This window comes from Engraulis encrasicolus, chromosome 4 (assembly GCF_034702125.1).
Source record: "Engraulis encrasicolus isolate BLACKSEA-1 chromosome 4, IST_EnEncr_1.0, whole genome shotgun sequence".
NCBI classification, from domain to species: Eukaryota; Metazoa; Chordata; class Actinopteri; order Clupeiformes; family Engraulidae; genus Engraulis; species Engraulis encrasicolus.
Window position 1 is genome coordinate 3,796,579 of NC_085860.1, and position 16,513 is coordinate 3,813,091.

At 42.7% G+C, this 16,513-nt stretch overlaps 1 protein-coding gene across 2 annotated transcripts in view; it reads left to right on the plus strand.

The window, feature by feature from the left end:
- Nucleotides 1-16,513, plus strand: part of camk1db (calcium/calmodulin-dependent protein kinase 1Db) — a 37,245-nt gene that overhangs the window by 828 nt on the left and 19,904 nt on the right. The window lies entirely within an intron of this gene.

Genomic DNA, 16,513 nt, shown 5'->3' on the forward strand with positions numbered 1-16,513 from the left:
CTAGTAGTAGGGGCGTATGTTGCTTGTTAAACATGAAACAGAAGCTTACCCTTCAAGTCTCCTGACACAACTTGTGTTTTTCTCGATTTGTGTAGCTTATAGCCTGAACCCAAAAAGCGGAACAACATCGAAAATGAAACTCAGAAGGTTACTGGAAGGGTGGACGTGTGGGGGGCTAACCATCTTCTTCAAAGGTCGATATAATGCATGACGTCAAGTGCGTAGAAAAAGTAGCCATGGTCATTTTGAAAATGGTCAGCTGTTTCAGGGGCTGGTCCAATGATGAGTCAGAGTCATATTAATAAGTGTTTCCATAGCAAAATAGACCCCCCCCACACACACACACACACACACACGCACGCACGCACGCACGCACACACACACACACACTCCTGTGCGTTTATTCAACATGACTTGACCCATGATCTCAGGCTCTGAAATGCTTTTGCTTCGTCTAAAACTTCCTCATTCTTTACTTGTGGAAGCCCCAGCACTGTGAAATGTCATGCAGACATTTGTAAGACAGACTTTTCACTTTCAGTGCATAATTCATAAGCATTAGTCATCACGGATATGATGAATGAGTGGCAACTTAAGCCTGCGGCCTCAGAGTTATGAAGCGAGTCTAGCCATTCTCTGTCTGGTCTGGAATACAGCAGGCAAATTCCTGACAGTTTATTTCCGTCCACACTTTAGTGCTGCTTCACGTGAGGCTGAGGCCTGGTCCTGAGAGAGACACAGACATAGACACAGAGAATGTGAATAACCACCATCACTGTGGGCAGATAGACAATCAGCCATAGGGGTTTCCCCTCGTACTGTAGTTCACAGCTAAATGAATAGACTATTGAGGGTGTTCTGGTGCAGTTTTGGTAAAAGCCACAAATGTTTGCGAAAGACTGGTTTAGCCTGAGGTCTAGTACTCTATGTGGAACACGGACTCAACCAAAGTTTATACAGGAATTTCTTACTGTTGAATTAAAATCCATAGCGTCCAAGACCCTAATAGACTGTATCATTTGAGATGTAATGTGTATTCTTTTGCCATTGCATAATGCACCCAATGATCTTCAGTAGTGAACCATAAACTCCTTTGTCTTGTACCTTCATCAGTCATGATCACACAGTTCCTGGCCAGTGGAGGAACATCATGTCGAGTCTTGATAATGTGATATTGGTGATGGTGATGTGGGCTGTCTTAATCCAGGTGCAGCATAGGGATTCTTTATCTTGTATATTTTTATACCCTTGTCAGGACCTCTGGCCTGGGGGCCATTTACGACATGTTAGGCCGTCCTATCCGGCCTCCGATAAAATTTTCATGTTACACAGTTTCGCATGAAATATGACGTTTTGTAAAGCAATCTTAGACATTACTTTTGTAATACAATTAAGTTATAATTTTCAGTGGACAAGTGAAGGTGGGGTCTGTTGTATAAGTGGACGCCTTCAATATTAGTGAAGCGGGAAATTCTGATGTGTGTTGTTCATAGTAGCCCTTGGAGGACTTAATAAAGTTTGAAGTGGCCCTTCAAATTAAACAGGTTCCTCAGCCCTGCTTAATGCAAACATGTTGTAAGAGATAGTTAAGTATTGTGGCCTTATTATGGGCTCCCATATTGGTTTATCTAGCTCTACCCCATATCTGTGATATTTTGTGTTCGAAGTGACAGTTTAAAGGGTAACTTCAGCCAATTCCAAGATGCAGTTGTAATGCTCACACTACCATAGACTTGTAAGTACCTGAGATTTTTCTTTTCTTCAGCCTTTTCCGAGATCCTGGTCATTGTAATGGGGGCCGGTGTTTGTTTACATTTCAAAAAAACATCTTGATTTATTCCCTATAAGCATAGCAAAACAACTAGCAAACAGCTATTATAAATATTTTGTTGCTATATGTTAAAGAGCAACTCCCAACGCTATTTTATGCACAAATACACATATTGCTGTGGTCATCCCTATGACTGAATGCATTGTGCATCGTTACTGTGGAAAAAAAAGTCCTAGTTTTCTTGTTTCACGCTGTTTTGTGTGAGCTAGAAATTGCCTTTGAGGCAAACGACTGCCCGTTCCGGTTTCCCTCATGGATACCAATGACGCGACAACAACAAAGATTTTTTTAAAATGTAAACTAAAGCTGCCCCCATTAGAAAAGCTTGTATCTCGGAAAGGGCAGAGCCAAAAAAAGGCAGCATCACCGGGTACTGACAAGTCAAGGGTAGCGTGACCAATACAACAGCATATTGAAATTGGCAGGAGTGCTCCTTTAAGTCTTACTCCTTTTTTCTTGCAATATCATTGCTGAATAGTCTCGTATGACATTGCACATTGCTTTGAGAAGATAAAGGACCTTGAGTTTTACAGTTGTGTAATTGAGGATCAAATTAGGAAATGTTGACCTGGTGGTTGACGTATGAAGCCTGGCTACTCCGGGTGTCTCAAGGCCGCTGTCTCGTCCTGCCAGAGCATTATGTAGCAGGCTAATGTGTCTAGGTCTCCACAGCGTAAAAGGTTATGGAGTTGTCCTTTGGGTAAGAGGGTTGTGTGTTTGAATCCCACCCTGAAGTTGAAGTTGGCTGAAGTTAGTCCCCAAGGCACCTACAGTACCCTCACATTGCTCCAGCGACTGTACCCAATGCCCTGTTCATAAATAACCACAAGTCACTTTGGATGATAGCATCAGATTAGTGTAATAATGTATTGCAATATTGTACACGATTAATATTATTGTATGCAGAGGTCCTGTATACAATGGGATAGATTAATAGCATGGTATAAAAAGCTGTGTATACATTCCTTTGGGTTCTCGGAGAGAAACCTGTAGTGTTGAGTTTTATGGTTTGTGTAATGGCCGGTTGAGTTACGAGTGTGGTGACTGACTGCAGGTGCCAGGGGCCCTGCTGGGTAAGTCCTGTCAAGCCACTGAGCCATTAGCAGTCGCGCCGCAGCACGGCACGGCAGGAAAGAGGAGGTGAGGTGTGTTGAGCCCCACGCATGACAAGAGGTGTCGTGCTGTTCTTGCTCTCTGCCTCCCTCTCTCTCTCTCTCTCTCTCTCTCTCTCTCTCTCTCTCTCTCTCTCTCTCTCTCTCTCTCTCTCTCTCTCTCTCTCTCTCTCTCTCTCTCTCTCTCTCGCTCTCTCTGCCTCTCTTGTTAGGAGCTGTAAGAGGTACCGCACATAGACGTCCCATCAGTCTCCTAGTTTCTAGGTGTTACTTTCAGGTGTCTTCAGCTATGATGACGGGATAATTTGGGGCAATGCATACATCATGGCCTATGTTACCCAAAGGCTTTGGGGCCAAATTGCACCCTGTTTTTTTTTTTGCTGCGCTGTGGCCATGTTTTTGATCAATATGCTTCTCCTGTGTCATAGCCATTTTTTGGGGCTTCTGTATTAGTATTGGAAAGACCTAACCATTATGCCTGCAAGCCTCTCTGTTTATCTGATAGCTACATCTCATGTCTTCCCTTAATTAAGAAGAATTGGGCGTTGTTTGTAGTCGCTAGCTACACAGTTGTTTTCGTCCAATTAGGAGATTCTAATCCTTGGCTCCTCTCTCTCTCTCTCTCTCTCTCTCTCTCTCTCTCTACCCCCACCATACAGCCCTTCCCATCCCCATGCCAGGTTGTCTTCCGCCTGTATCCGTTTTCATTGTGCAACTAACGAGTGATTCTCTCCACCACCACCTTCTCTCCTTCACCTCCACCGGCCCTCCTCTCCTCCTCTGCCTCTCCCGGAGTCCTTCCTCCTTGTCATTGTCTCCGTCTGAAAAGACCTGTTTCCATAGTCATTAGGGGGACCTGGGAGTTCTTTTTTAGCAGCGGCTGGTAAATAGGCTCTGGCTGATCCCTTGCCTGGGTTGCTGTCCTTAATGCCCCCTTGCCTTGCACACTGCTCCTCTCAGCCCGTTGGCAAGAGCGCTACTATTAGGCCTAGGCCCTGTTTGGATGCTGGCCCGTTTCTTTCCACGGTGCCCTCAATATTTAAGCAATAAGCCCCTGGAGGTAGTACTACTACCGTATTCTTTTTCCGATGCTTACAGTACAGAACAGTTAAGAGCCATTTGTTTTGCACAGGGAATGATGCAGTGAAGTAACTTGGATCACCGTTTGTTTGTTTTATGAAACGCCTGGCACTGGTATAACAACGTTCTGGCACTGGTTGCCATTTTAATTTATGAAGTAGGGGATGTCATCTTGACTGTAGGCAGGTTGGTGTTGGTGTACTGTATGTCAGTGACTGAGTGTACCCAGCACAAGGCACAGAGAGGACCGTTTTCTGCGTCCTGAAATAGTGTACAGCCCTGAGTCAGAAATGGCTGCTCAGAGCTTAAGTAAGCAGTGTTGCATTTTTTTGTCTCTTTCTGCTAGTGGTGTGGATCGGCACTGCCCTCACGATCCGATTCGATCACGATTCGGGAGGTAGTAGATCCGATTCGATTCGATTCTATTAGATCCAATCCGATTCGATTCAATTCTACAATGCATTGCAATGCATTACATTTCTACTGAACGCAAAGCAAATGTTCAGCCATGATGAGGAAATACAAGTAGTCAGATACTGAGCAACAATTTATTGGCTGTTTTCTGTATCAGTCTGTATCAGTCTTGCAATGTTTTGAAGTGTTTTTATTTAATTTAACATTCATTTGCTCCCGAAATATCCATGGAAGTAATTGAAACTTAAAAAAATTGCCGGATTGATTCTGGAACTTGCCGGATCTGGATCTGGATCGTCCATGCCCCGGATCGATTCGGATCGCCGAATCGATCATTGTTGACACCACTACTTTCTGCTCTTTTAATGTCAGAAATTCATTTCAGAGACCGAAACCAATTGTCATTTTAGAGTAAAAAACATTGCACTGACATTTTTCATTTGTGTGGAAAGGCAGTCTTCATAATGGGTGTGTTGAGGAACCTGCACTGTTTAGATATGGAACAAAAATATGGAAGTGGTCAGGGGTTGTTGTAACTGCATAACAAGCAGCAAATGGCTGATGTTGGGCCACACCTTGATAACAGAATACTGCTGTGATCATCAGTCTAAGTGTGTGTGTGTGTGTGAATGTGTGACTGTTTGTGTGGCCGTGTGCGTGCGTGTGTATTTGTGTGTGTGTGTGTTTGCAATCAGGGGACCTGTAAAGATACACATGTAATATTTGAGAATGTTTATGTATGCAAACAAAGAGGTGTTCTCTATGCCATTTATTTTCCACAATTTGCATGACAAACATACACTGGTACGTTTGCCGGCCGGAGCGATTTGCATTCAGCTTTTATCCCTGGTGGACGTTCTTTAAATGGTCACGCAACACAAACCACATCTCTGAATAGAGCTCTTATCTGTCATGTTCAGTTTACGGGTATAGGGAAAGGAAAAAAACAGTTCTACAAATAGGTGAACAAATCTTGTCAAATCCAGTTTAATATCTGTTGTCCATGCAAGTGTCTAGCAATATTGTCTAGCATGTCCTGTGTTGGAAATATTATATGATACAAAGTCCTCCACAGATGCCACATACAGTGTCTAAATAGCATGTAATCAGAGGAACCCCTGCCATTAGCAGTAATCAGACGAACCCACACATTCGAGTGACTAATCACAGTACTTTTCATCTCAGCAACTCACTAAGATTAAAGGCACTCAGCTTCCGAGGAACATGATTGTATTAGGGTTCAATTTATTAGGAGTAAACGCTCCATAATGGTCATAACATTTAATTCATGTTGTAACAATACCATATTTTAAAAGTGTGGTGTAGTTATTTAACCCAGCTAAGATATCCCTGCGTGAGTGGTAAAAGAAAAGACTTGCAGGTTTGTCCTTCCACATGCGTCAGTGTGGTGCAACCACAGCTAATGACACTATGGATTTAATGGGTGTTTTTTGTGGGCTTTTTTGTACTTCATCAAAGAAAAATACTAATTGCTTGTATAGTATTTATATGTACAGTGGTGCTCATATGTTTACATACCCCAGCAGAATATACGCTTTCTTGGCGATTTCTCACAAAATATGAAGGATTACACAAAACCTTTTTTCTCACTCATTGCTAGTGACTAGCTTAAGATATTTAATAGCAATATTCTGTGTTTACTCTTTCAAAGATCACAACCCAAACTACCCAAACGACCCTGTTCAAAGGTTTACATACCCTAGTTTCTGATGCTGAATATGGCCCTGTTTAACATGAGGGACCGCTCTAAATTGTTTATGGTAGTTGTGGAAAAGGCTCTTAATGTTCTCAGTTGACAAAACAGCACATTACCTGGCAGAATGGTTGTTTCCTATAATATCTTTGGGTGTCTTGCTGGAACCTCACATTTGAGGTTCCCCTGAGTGGCTGAATGATGTTGAGATCAGGAGAGTGAGACGGTCGCTCAAAAAACTTCATTTTATTCTTTCTGAAGCTAATGACTGGTTGATTTGGCTTTCTGTGCTGAAATATTGTCATGTTGGCATGTCCAAACAATGGACCACGTGCAGTTTCAAGACTGATGAGTGTCAAGTTTCCTCCAGTATTTTTCACAGGGCAATGTATTCATCATTCTGTGAGTATGGACCAAAAGTGTAGTGCATTTGTAACTCAAATGTCCCCATGACATCAGTGGTCCATAACCATGTTTCACAGAAGGGATGGTGTAACTTTCATCATAGGCTCCGTTGACTGTTCTCCAAATGGTACTGTTAATAGTGGCTGAAAAAAGTTCCATATTGATCTCATTTTTCCAAATTACTTTGTCACAGGCATTTTGATGCTTCTTACTGTGCTATTTGGTGTATCATATGCAAAATAACATGTTTGCATTTTTGTAGTAATGGCTTTCTCCTGGCAACCCCCAACAGCCCATCTTTTCTCAAGTGCCTCTTTCCTGTACAGTTTAAAACATTTTTTCATGTTGTCCTATATTTCACCTGAAGTTATTTTTTGGTTGTCCTATGCCTCCTGAACAATTTCCCTTGCAATGATCAACAATGCAACGATTCCCTTGCCCAATGGCTTGATTTCAACCAAACCCCCTCATATTGCATTTCTGAATTGAAATTCCAACGTTGCCAACATGACAATGTTTTGACACAGAAAGCCAAATCAACCCGTCATTAGCTTCAGAAAGAATAAAATGAAGGTTTTTGAGCGACCATCTCACTCTCCTGATCTCAACATCATTGAGCCACTCAGGGGAAACCTCAAATGTGAGGTTCCAGCAAGACACCCTAAGATATTATAGGAAACAACCATTCAAGAAGAATGGGCTGTTTTGTCATCTGAGAACATTAAGAGCCTTATCCACAACTACCACAAACAATTTAGAGCGGTCCCTGATGTTAAACAGGGCCATATTCAGCATCAGAAACTAGGGTATGTAAACTTTTGAACAGGGTCATTTGGGTAGTTTGGGTTGTGATCATGCTTTTGAAAGAGTAAACACAGAATATTGCTAATAAATATCTTAAGCCAGTCACTAGCAATGAGTGAAAAAAAAGGTTTTGTGTAATCCTTCATATTTTGTGAGAAATCGCAGAGAAAGCGTATATTCTGCTGGGGTATGTAAACATATGAGCACCACTGTATACCAATTTTTAACCCATTTTAGCCTGATGCTGCGTAGATGATGTTTGACCTTTGGCGCCTGGAGTAACATTCGCTGCATTAATGCTCTTGAGATTTGAGTTGTTTTTATTACAAATGAGCATATGTCAGTTCGAGCTGAATGAACACATTCTAATGCAAAATGAGGGTCCTAGCTTTTAAATGCAACATATTTCACGTTTTTATGTGCTTCGGAGGCTGAGATATTTTGGCTTTAGTAGGCCGAGGGCACCACGTCCCACAAAAAGGGCTTAAGCATTCAGCAGGCGTTTTTTTTTTTTTTTTTGCAGGTGCCTTAGGCTAAAATTGGTCAACTAATTTATGACATTGCATTAGCTGTAATTGTACCACCTGACGTCTGCTACTAATAACACACCAATGAGCCATGTAGGGCTGTGTGGAGGAGGGCCCAAACTGGAGACTGACTGTTTGTAGCCACGGAGAGAGGAAGTGGCCACCTAGTCATGACGGCACTGTCACAGCGAGCCGGTGTGGTAGGTACGGTAGGTACTGTAGCTGAGATTAGTTACAGGAAGTGTCCACAGGAAGGAGAGACCAGGAAGCCTTCCCTGGATTACCCTCACCCGACCAAGGTGTTACGTAATCCACTAAAGCCGGCCAATTGAGGCCATTCACATGGTGCTTGCTCTTCATCTGTGTGACTGTAAAATACTTCTGCTGGGAGTAATACATCACACTTTTTTTATCTCTCCCCACTGGCAGAATTGAAGTTGTTTTGTTCATAAAATCAGTGAGCTCTTTGCCATCGCTTTGCCTCATCGTAATTCACCATTCACTCTAATATCTTAAGAGGTCCATATGGCCTGTACAGCATAGGTGAAGAGTGAGGAAGTAGGCCGGTATTTATCTCTGCTCCTTCTGATCTGAAGGACAGCATGGAAACCATCATGGAAATCTTTGACTGAGTTTGAGAACCCAAACACAGAATCGGGAGAGCAAAACCTGTTATTAGACAAACGTAACCTTGTAGTTTGTTGACAGATCCACCATGATCACCAAAACAAGCTTTGCATCAACGTTTAGATGGTATTTTAAATTGTTTCGATCGACGTCCCCTTCAAAAAATGAATAGGTTCCCAGACTATAAGTTATGTCACTTGTGATGTTGTCTGGCAATTGCCAGGCTAATCGAACCAGGGCTTGTGCTTCTGTTTAGGGTTGCTGCCATAGACATAGCCTACTATACATGTAGGTTGACGCTCTTTGACCTTAAGACTTGCCTGATATCAGTGTGTGGTTAAATTAAATGGTGCGTAATATCTTTCAAACATACAATACAATTCCTGAGCATGACACTGTCAAGTTGGGTAGGCTAGCGTAAGTAATTCAACACCCAAACATTACACACTGCTTTAAAGCTATAATAATCAGATGATCTTACATGTACAGTATATTGATTGATTTATTTAATTCACTATTTTGTCCTATGTTCAATAAGCATATATTTGGCTGGTTATTTACCCACAGATTGATTTGTTTACTCATTCAAAGAAAGGGTCAGCAAGTTATCCTTTGTAGCAACATGCTTGATAAAAAAATCTGTGTTACAGCTAGTATGTAAACACACCTCTGGCTGATGAAGTGTACTTAGCTCAGGTACGGCTTGTTTTGGTATTCACCTGAAATAAAGCACGTAGGCTAGTATTAGTGTAGGCCCTCAATCTCTGCCAAGGCTATTTTTGCCCTTGGAGTTGTTTTATTCTTGTACTAGTCATGGCAATTGAATCGAGGTTTAATCTGGTGACAATTAGATTAAGCTATGCTGATCTACTTAATCCTGGATGTGATTGTTGCTTGGCTACTGTGTGCACCTCTCACAGTTAGTTTAAGAGTCAACTGTCTATGGTCATTCATTAGTAATTGCACCACAGTACTACAGCACTGTGTGTGTGTGTGTGTGTGTGCGTGTGTGTGTGTGTGTCAATGACATGACACCAAGTGTTCCTTTGATTTTCTATGGTAGAAAAGGGCTCAAATTTGCATAACTCTCATAACTTGCTTGGATACATTAGAGTATAATGGTGAAAGTGCATTTGTCTTGTTTAACATTTATTTAAAACAAGAAAGGGGTGTGCTTTTTTATAAATGGGTGGTGGACGTGACGCCTTGTTTTTCGTAACATTGGTTAAAAACCTACAAAACTGTTATTTTTCCTTTAAAAAACAAATGTCAATGAAAGAACATGTGGTACATTATGTTTCATATTAGTCTTAGATGAGAAGAAACATTTTTGGTAAGATTTATGTAAAGGTTTATATGTCAAATATCCTGTGGTGTGACTGTAACATTAATGAAACCTGGGATATAATGTATATATACAGTAAATTAACCAACAACATTTTGAATAATGTATGAAGCATTTGGCATGATTGCGTAACGCAATTTAAAAAAAAAGTTTTTCCAATTCCTGAAAAAAATGATGGAAAAAATTGGGGAAAAAAAAAGATTGGGGAAAATGTGTCCTGCATCAGCACATTGCATAGGCATGTCACACCGCAGGAAAATGAAGTCACACCACAGGAAATTCACTGCATTATGGCCATTTTAATCCTTTTGTATACATGACTGATTCTTTTGTGTTGGAACACTGACCCACCAATGACCAAGCTGTTTTCTGCACACGCTGCTGCGAACCTCTCTCCATTCTCATTCATGGTTCCTAGCCCTTCTCTTCCCATGACTGCCTCAAAGCCGTTGTTATTTCCCCCTATCTTTGCGTTCATGTCTCCCATCAAGATCACAATGTCCTTCTCTTTCCTGGCCTGGAGAACGGTGGAGAGTTGATTATAGAACTGATCTTTGATTTCTTCATCACTGTCGTTTGTAGGGGCGTAGCACTGCACCACTTGGAGGTTTATTTTTTTGTGGGTGGTTTGGAATTTGGCGGTAATGATGCGTGAATTGATGGGTTCCCAGCTTATGAGGGCCTTCTGTGCTTCTTTGGACAGCATGAACGCCACTCCCTCGGTGTGTGGTGCATTATCGTCGAGATGTCCCGAGTACAGTATGGTCTCTCCACTCGCCAGACTGACCATCCCTGTTTGGAGCCACCTGGTTTCTCCCAGACCAAGGAGAGATATTCCATATCTTCTCATTTCCTCCGCTATGCCAGCTACCTTCCCTCCAGTATACATGGTCCTCACATTCCATGTCGCTATGGTAGTGGGTTGCCTAGAGGTAAGGAGTCTCTTCGGACGTATGCGCGTCGTCATAGTCTCTTTAGCATTGTTTGCTAAAGAGGATTCCTTCCCAAGGCTTGAGGATTTTTTGATATTCGTCAATGTTTCTGTAGCTGAGTATTTTTTATGGTGTGAGGTAGCTGGCCCCACGCCCAACCCCCAGTTTTGGGGGGTGTTTGGAGTTGGCTTGTTAGTCCTCTTCCTTTACCTTTTGTCTTCCCGGCAATGGATTACAGCCTCATACCACATGAGGCCAGACAGGCGTGGGGTCGTGTACAAGCTGTCCCGGCACGTCAAGCCCAACCAACTCCTGCTACTGTGCATTGAAAGCTACACTAGGCATCTGCACTAGTCCAGCTATCTCTACCAGCAGCGCGAGACAGTCCATAAAGCCACCTGGGTATCTGCTGACCATACCACAGAAAATCAGATAGACCACATCTGCATAAGCCAAAAGTTTAGACACTCCCTGCTGAATGTCAGAACCAGAAGAGGAGCGGATGCAGGATCTGACCATCACCTGCTGGCAGCAAGAATCCAGCTTAAATTAAAACGCATGAGACGGAGTGAAGGGAGAATCAAGTACAACACAATACAATTCCAGGACAAAACCACATCAGAATGCTACAAAGTCGCTCTACGTAACCGGTATGAAGCTCTGGAAATAGAAACCCCAAGCAATGTAGAGGAGGTATGGGAAGGTCTTAAGTCTGCATGGAAGGGCGCATGTGAAGAAGTGGTAGGGAGAAGGAAGACGGACCGCAAACCCTGGCTGTCCAGTGATACAGAGAACAAAGTGAGTGAAAGAAGAAAGAAGAAAGAGGCTGTAAATAGAAGTAAAACCAGAGCAACCAAGGTGGCAGCGCAGAAAGAGTATGCAGCAGCTAACAAGGAAGTGAAAAGAAGTGTAAAGAGAGACAAGAGGAAATTCATTGAGGACCTTGCACAACAGGCGGAAGAAGCAGCAAGAAGGAACAATCTGAAAGACCTTTACCAAACTACAAGAAAACTAACTGGAAAATACAGACACACACAGGGACACATCAAAGACAGACAGGGCTTACTCCTCACATCCAAAGAAGAACAGATGAATAGATGGGCTGAACACTTCAGGGATCTGCTCAATAGGCAGCCTCTTCAACTGATTACAGATATACCCGCAGCCATAAGCAGTTTGGAAATAAACTGCAACCCCCCTACCAAAGCAGAAATAAGGAAAAGCATCAAGGCCTTGAGAGAAGGGAAAGCAGAGGGTCCAGATGGGATTCCCGCGGAAGCCCTGAAAACGGACATTGAAACATCCACCAGCATGCTCCACCACCTCAGCAAAACCATCTGGGAACAAGAGAATGTCCCCTCTGACTGGAGAAATGGGCACATTGTAAAAATTCCCAAAAAAGGAGATCTCCGGGAGTGCAAAAATTATCGGGGAATAATGCTCCTTTCAACACCAGGGAAGGTTCTCAACCACATCCTGCTCGACCGGCTCCAGAGGGCAGTCGACCAGAAGCTGAGGGAAAACCAGGCTGGATTTAGAAGTAACCGATCCTGTGGAGACCAAATTGCCACCCTCAGGATTATTATCGAACAGTCAATCGAGTGGAACTCTTCCATCTATATAAATTTTATAGACTTTGAAAAGGCCTTTGATAGTGTGGATAGGGACATGTTGTGGAAACTACTGGCTCACTATGGGATCCCAGACAAGATCACTAACATCATTAGCAGCACCTACAAAGGGATGAGATGCCAAGTCCTTCACGAAGGCTGTACGTCAGAGGCCTTTGAGATCCTGACTGGGGTACGGCAAGGTTGCTTGCTTTCACCCTTCCTTTTCCTGCTCTGCATAGACTGGATAATGAAGGAAACCACTCACAATAACCGGACCGGCATACAGTGGGGTCTGACAAAACAACTTGAAGATCTGGACTTTGCAGATGACCTGGCCCTACTGTCCCATACTCACCACCAGATGCAAGAAAAATCAGCAAAACTAGAAGCAACTGCTGCACTGCTTGGACTAAAAATTAACTCATTAAAGACCAAAATCATGCGCATCAATAGCAAGAATACCATCCCCATAACCATGAACCATCAGGCATTAGAGGATGTGAACACCTTCACATACCTTGGAAGCATTATTTCAGTGGAAGGCGGCACAGAAGAGGATGTACAAGCCAGGATTGGAAAGGCAAGGGCAACCTACAACATGTTAGTCAATATCTGGAAGGCAAAAAACATCTCACTCAAAACGAAACTGCAGATATTCAATTCAAATGTGAAGACCACTTTACTGTATGGCTCAGAAACCTGGAAGATCACCACAACCATAACCAACAAACTTCAGACATTCATGAACAGATGCCTCAGACGCCTACTGGGAATCTTCTGGCCCAACACCATCTCTAATGCCAACCTGTGGGAACTCACCAAACAAGACCCAATAGAAAATCAAATACGGAGGAGGAAGTGGAAGTGGATAGGTCACACACTCAGACGTAAAGAAGCAATAACCAACCAAGCACTGACATGGAACCCACAGGGCAAAAGAAAAAGAGGCAGACCAAGAACCTCCTGGAGAAGAACTGTCGAGCAGGAAATGAAGCAGGAAGGGCTATCGTGGCAACAACTGGAGCGGAGGGCCCAAGACAGGAGAGGATGGAAGACTTTCGTCAATGGCCTATGTTCCTATGGGAATTTAAAGGCCTAAGTAAGTAAGTAATACATGACTGACATCTGAGCTCATGCTAACTTGATAATGATATTATGTTTAATCTTAATATGTGTTTTCATTTATAAAAAAAAAAAAACATTTCTTCCTTCTATAAGAGCAGTGACACCACAGGACACCATAAAACAAACCCATTGCCTGACAGAAACATTGCAATATGAAGACATATTAAGAGGTTAATAGTCACCTTAAACTTCCACAGCACTCTCCAATAACTGAGGTACTGACTGGTTAGGAGCCAGTCTTTAAGACCCTTGTAGTTGGCCTTGCAGCTGCCCATTCACATTGACATACATGTCACCCCACAGGACGCAATTTGTGTTACGAAATTGAACTTGTAGTTAATATTACTGTCTTGAGTTTTTTTCACATTCACATATCTTAATATGAAGTTAATAATTAGGTAATCATGACAAATGCTTCATACATTATTCAAAATGTTGTTGGGTAATTTATATATATATATATATATATATATATTATATTCCAGGTTTCATTAATGTTACAGTCACACCGCAGGATATTTGACATTATAAACCTTTACATAAATCTTAACAAAAATGTTTCTTCTCATCTAAGACTAATATGAAACATAAGGTACCACATGTTCTTTCTTTGACATTTGTTTTTCAAAGGAAAAATAACAGTTTTGTAGGTTTTTAACCAATGTTACGGAAAAAACAAGGCGTCTCGTCTCCCACCCTTGTACACTACTGGCTTCCTCATAGCAGTTCAGTGTAAGCAGCACACCAGGTTTTCCCCCTCCTACCTACTCACCTTTCTCTATAGTGATGTGTGTCGTCACATTTTCCCTGAGGTTTCCCCTTTCCTTTTGTAAGCGTGTGTGTGTGTGAGAGTGTGTGTGTGTGTGTGTGTGTGTGTGTGTGTGTGTGTGTGTGTGTGTGTGTGTGTGTGTGTGTGTGTGTGTGTGTGTGTGTGTGTGTGTGTGTGTGTGTGAGTGTGAGAGTGTGTTTGTGCACAAATGGTGTGTGTGTGTGTATGTTGCAGGATGACTGTAGTGCATGTATGTCTGTGTGTTGGGTGTGCGTGTGTGCGTAGTGTCAGTGTGTGTGTTTACTAGTGTGTGGTGGAAGCCCTGCAGGCTGCAGCGTGCTGTGCTGTGCTGTGCTGTGCTGTCGTGCGGCTGCCTGGGCTCCCGGCCTCCGGTGTCATGTGACCCCCAGGGGGGAGGCAGATCCACTTCCTCTTTCATGTCTGGCTTGACATGCTCACTGTGCTGTATGCAAGCAGCGTGCGCTGTCTCAGATATCCACCGACATGACCATGGACATCTCAGTTTATGTGTACATGCATACTGTATTTGGATCAATTGTGTTTTTGTAGTGGGCAGCAGACGCCAGGTGCAGCCACAGCTAATGCCACTCCTGAATGCAATATTTTTTTTGTTTTTTTTTGTTTTACTGGGTTATCTAAGAGGCTTATTCATTATTTGAACATTAGTTACAAGTTACTAATTAATTCACGGGCTTTCGCTGTGGCTGTGCCACTGACGTCTGCTTCTAAACTAAAGTCATTGACCCATTTACTTCACCTGGTCAACTTTGTTCTAAACGAGTGGAGTAAGTTCATTGAGTGTATTCAACTGGTGTCACTTTTCCTAATAACTGCTGGCTAGAGACCAGCTTTGCATTTCATTTGTTTTTCTTCCTTAATTTATTTAAACCAGTCCTGTCCCTTAGTCATTTTTCACCCATATTTCATATTGCACTCAAGTGGTGTGCATTGGCACTGCCCTCACGATTCGATTCCGATTCAGGAGGTAGCGATTCGATTTGATTCGATTCAATTCTAGGATGCATTGCAATTCTACTAAAAGCAAAGCAAATGTTTCATCAGTCATGATGAGGCAATACAAGTAGTCAGATACTGAGCAACATTTTATTGGCTGTTTTCTGTATCAGTCTTGCCGTTTTCAATGCTCTGAAGTGCTTTTATTTAATTTAACATTCATTTTCTCCTGAAATATCCACGGAATTAATTGAAACTTAAAAAATTGCCGCATCGATTCTGGAACTCTCTGCATTGAATTGGATCGCCCATGCCCCGCATTGCATTGCATTGCGGAATCGATTATTGTTGACACCATTATTGCACTCACCATTCTATCAATTTGTGTGAACCATAGGCCTACCTAATCGAAACTTTAAACTGTTTTCACAACCTCTATCTACAGCATAAAATGCCTCATTCTGAACCATTACTTTACATTACATTTAGCAGATACTTTAATCCAAAACGATTAACAGCAGAAGGCATCATCAGCAATGTGGGAATCCACAGGTCTAACAAGATCAGTGTATTATACCAAATATGGTTGCCTACCAGGCTCATATGGTACGCCATGGAGAAAGAATATCTTTAAAAACACAGTCAGACAGGAAAGGTAGGAAATACTCTTGGATAATGAAGATCGGTAAAGATAGGGCGATGATGACAATACTCTTGTAGTAGCCAGCTTCTTGCTTTTCCACCATTGGGGAACAATGACCGTTCTGATGAGGATGGCTTTGTTGCCTGAAAAGGGCAAGGCTAGATGCTTTGTGTTGGAGAGACGCAGCATCAGGGAAGGAATACAGGGCTTAAGTGTAGCCCTCAGATAAGCTGGATCAGTCCCCAAGGTAGCTTTGTAGTATGAACCAAACCATGAGGCCTTATTTTCCTTTCCCAACTGTGTTGAAGCCCAGAGCTGCCTCAGTCAGCAGTCCCTGGGGAGAGAAGGGGAAGAGAGGAGAGGGAGAGAAGCGGACGAGTGGAGAGGAGAGGAGAGGGGAGGAAGGAGTAGAGGGGAGAGGGGAGCTGAGTGTGATCTGTAGTCTCCTGGCACTAAGAGTGTAGATCCATCCCTTGAGGAGGCATCTCAGGGGGGTTTGCACAGCATGTTGCAATTGGAACTGAATTGCTTTTATTAAACGTTTTATTACTTAAATTGACTTTGGGTTGCTTTGGGTTGGTACATGGCCCCTGTCCA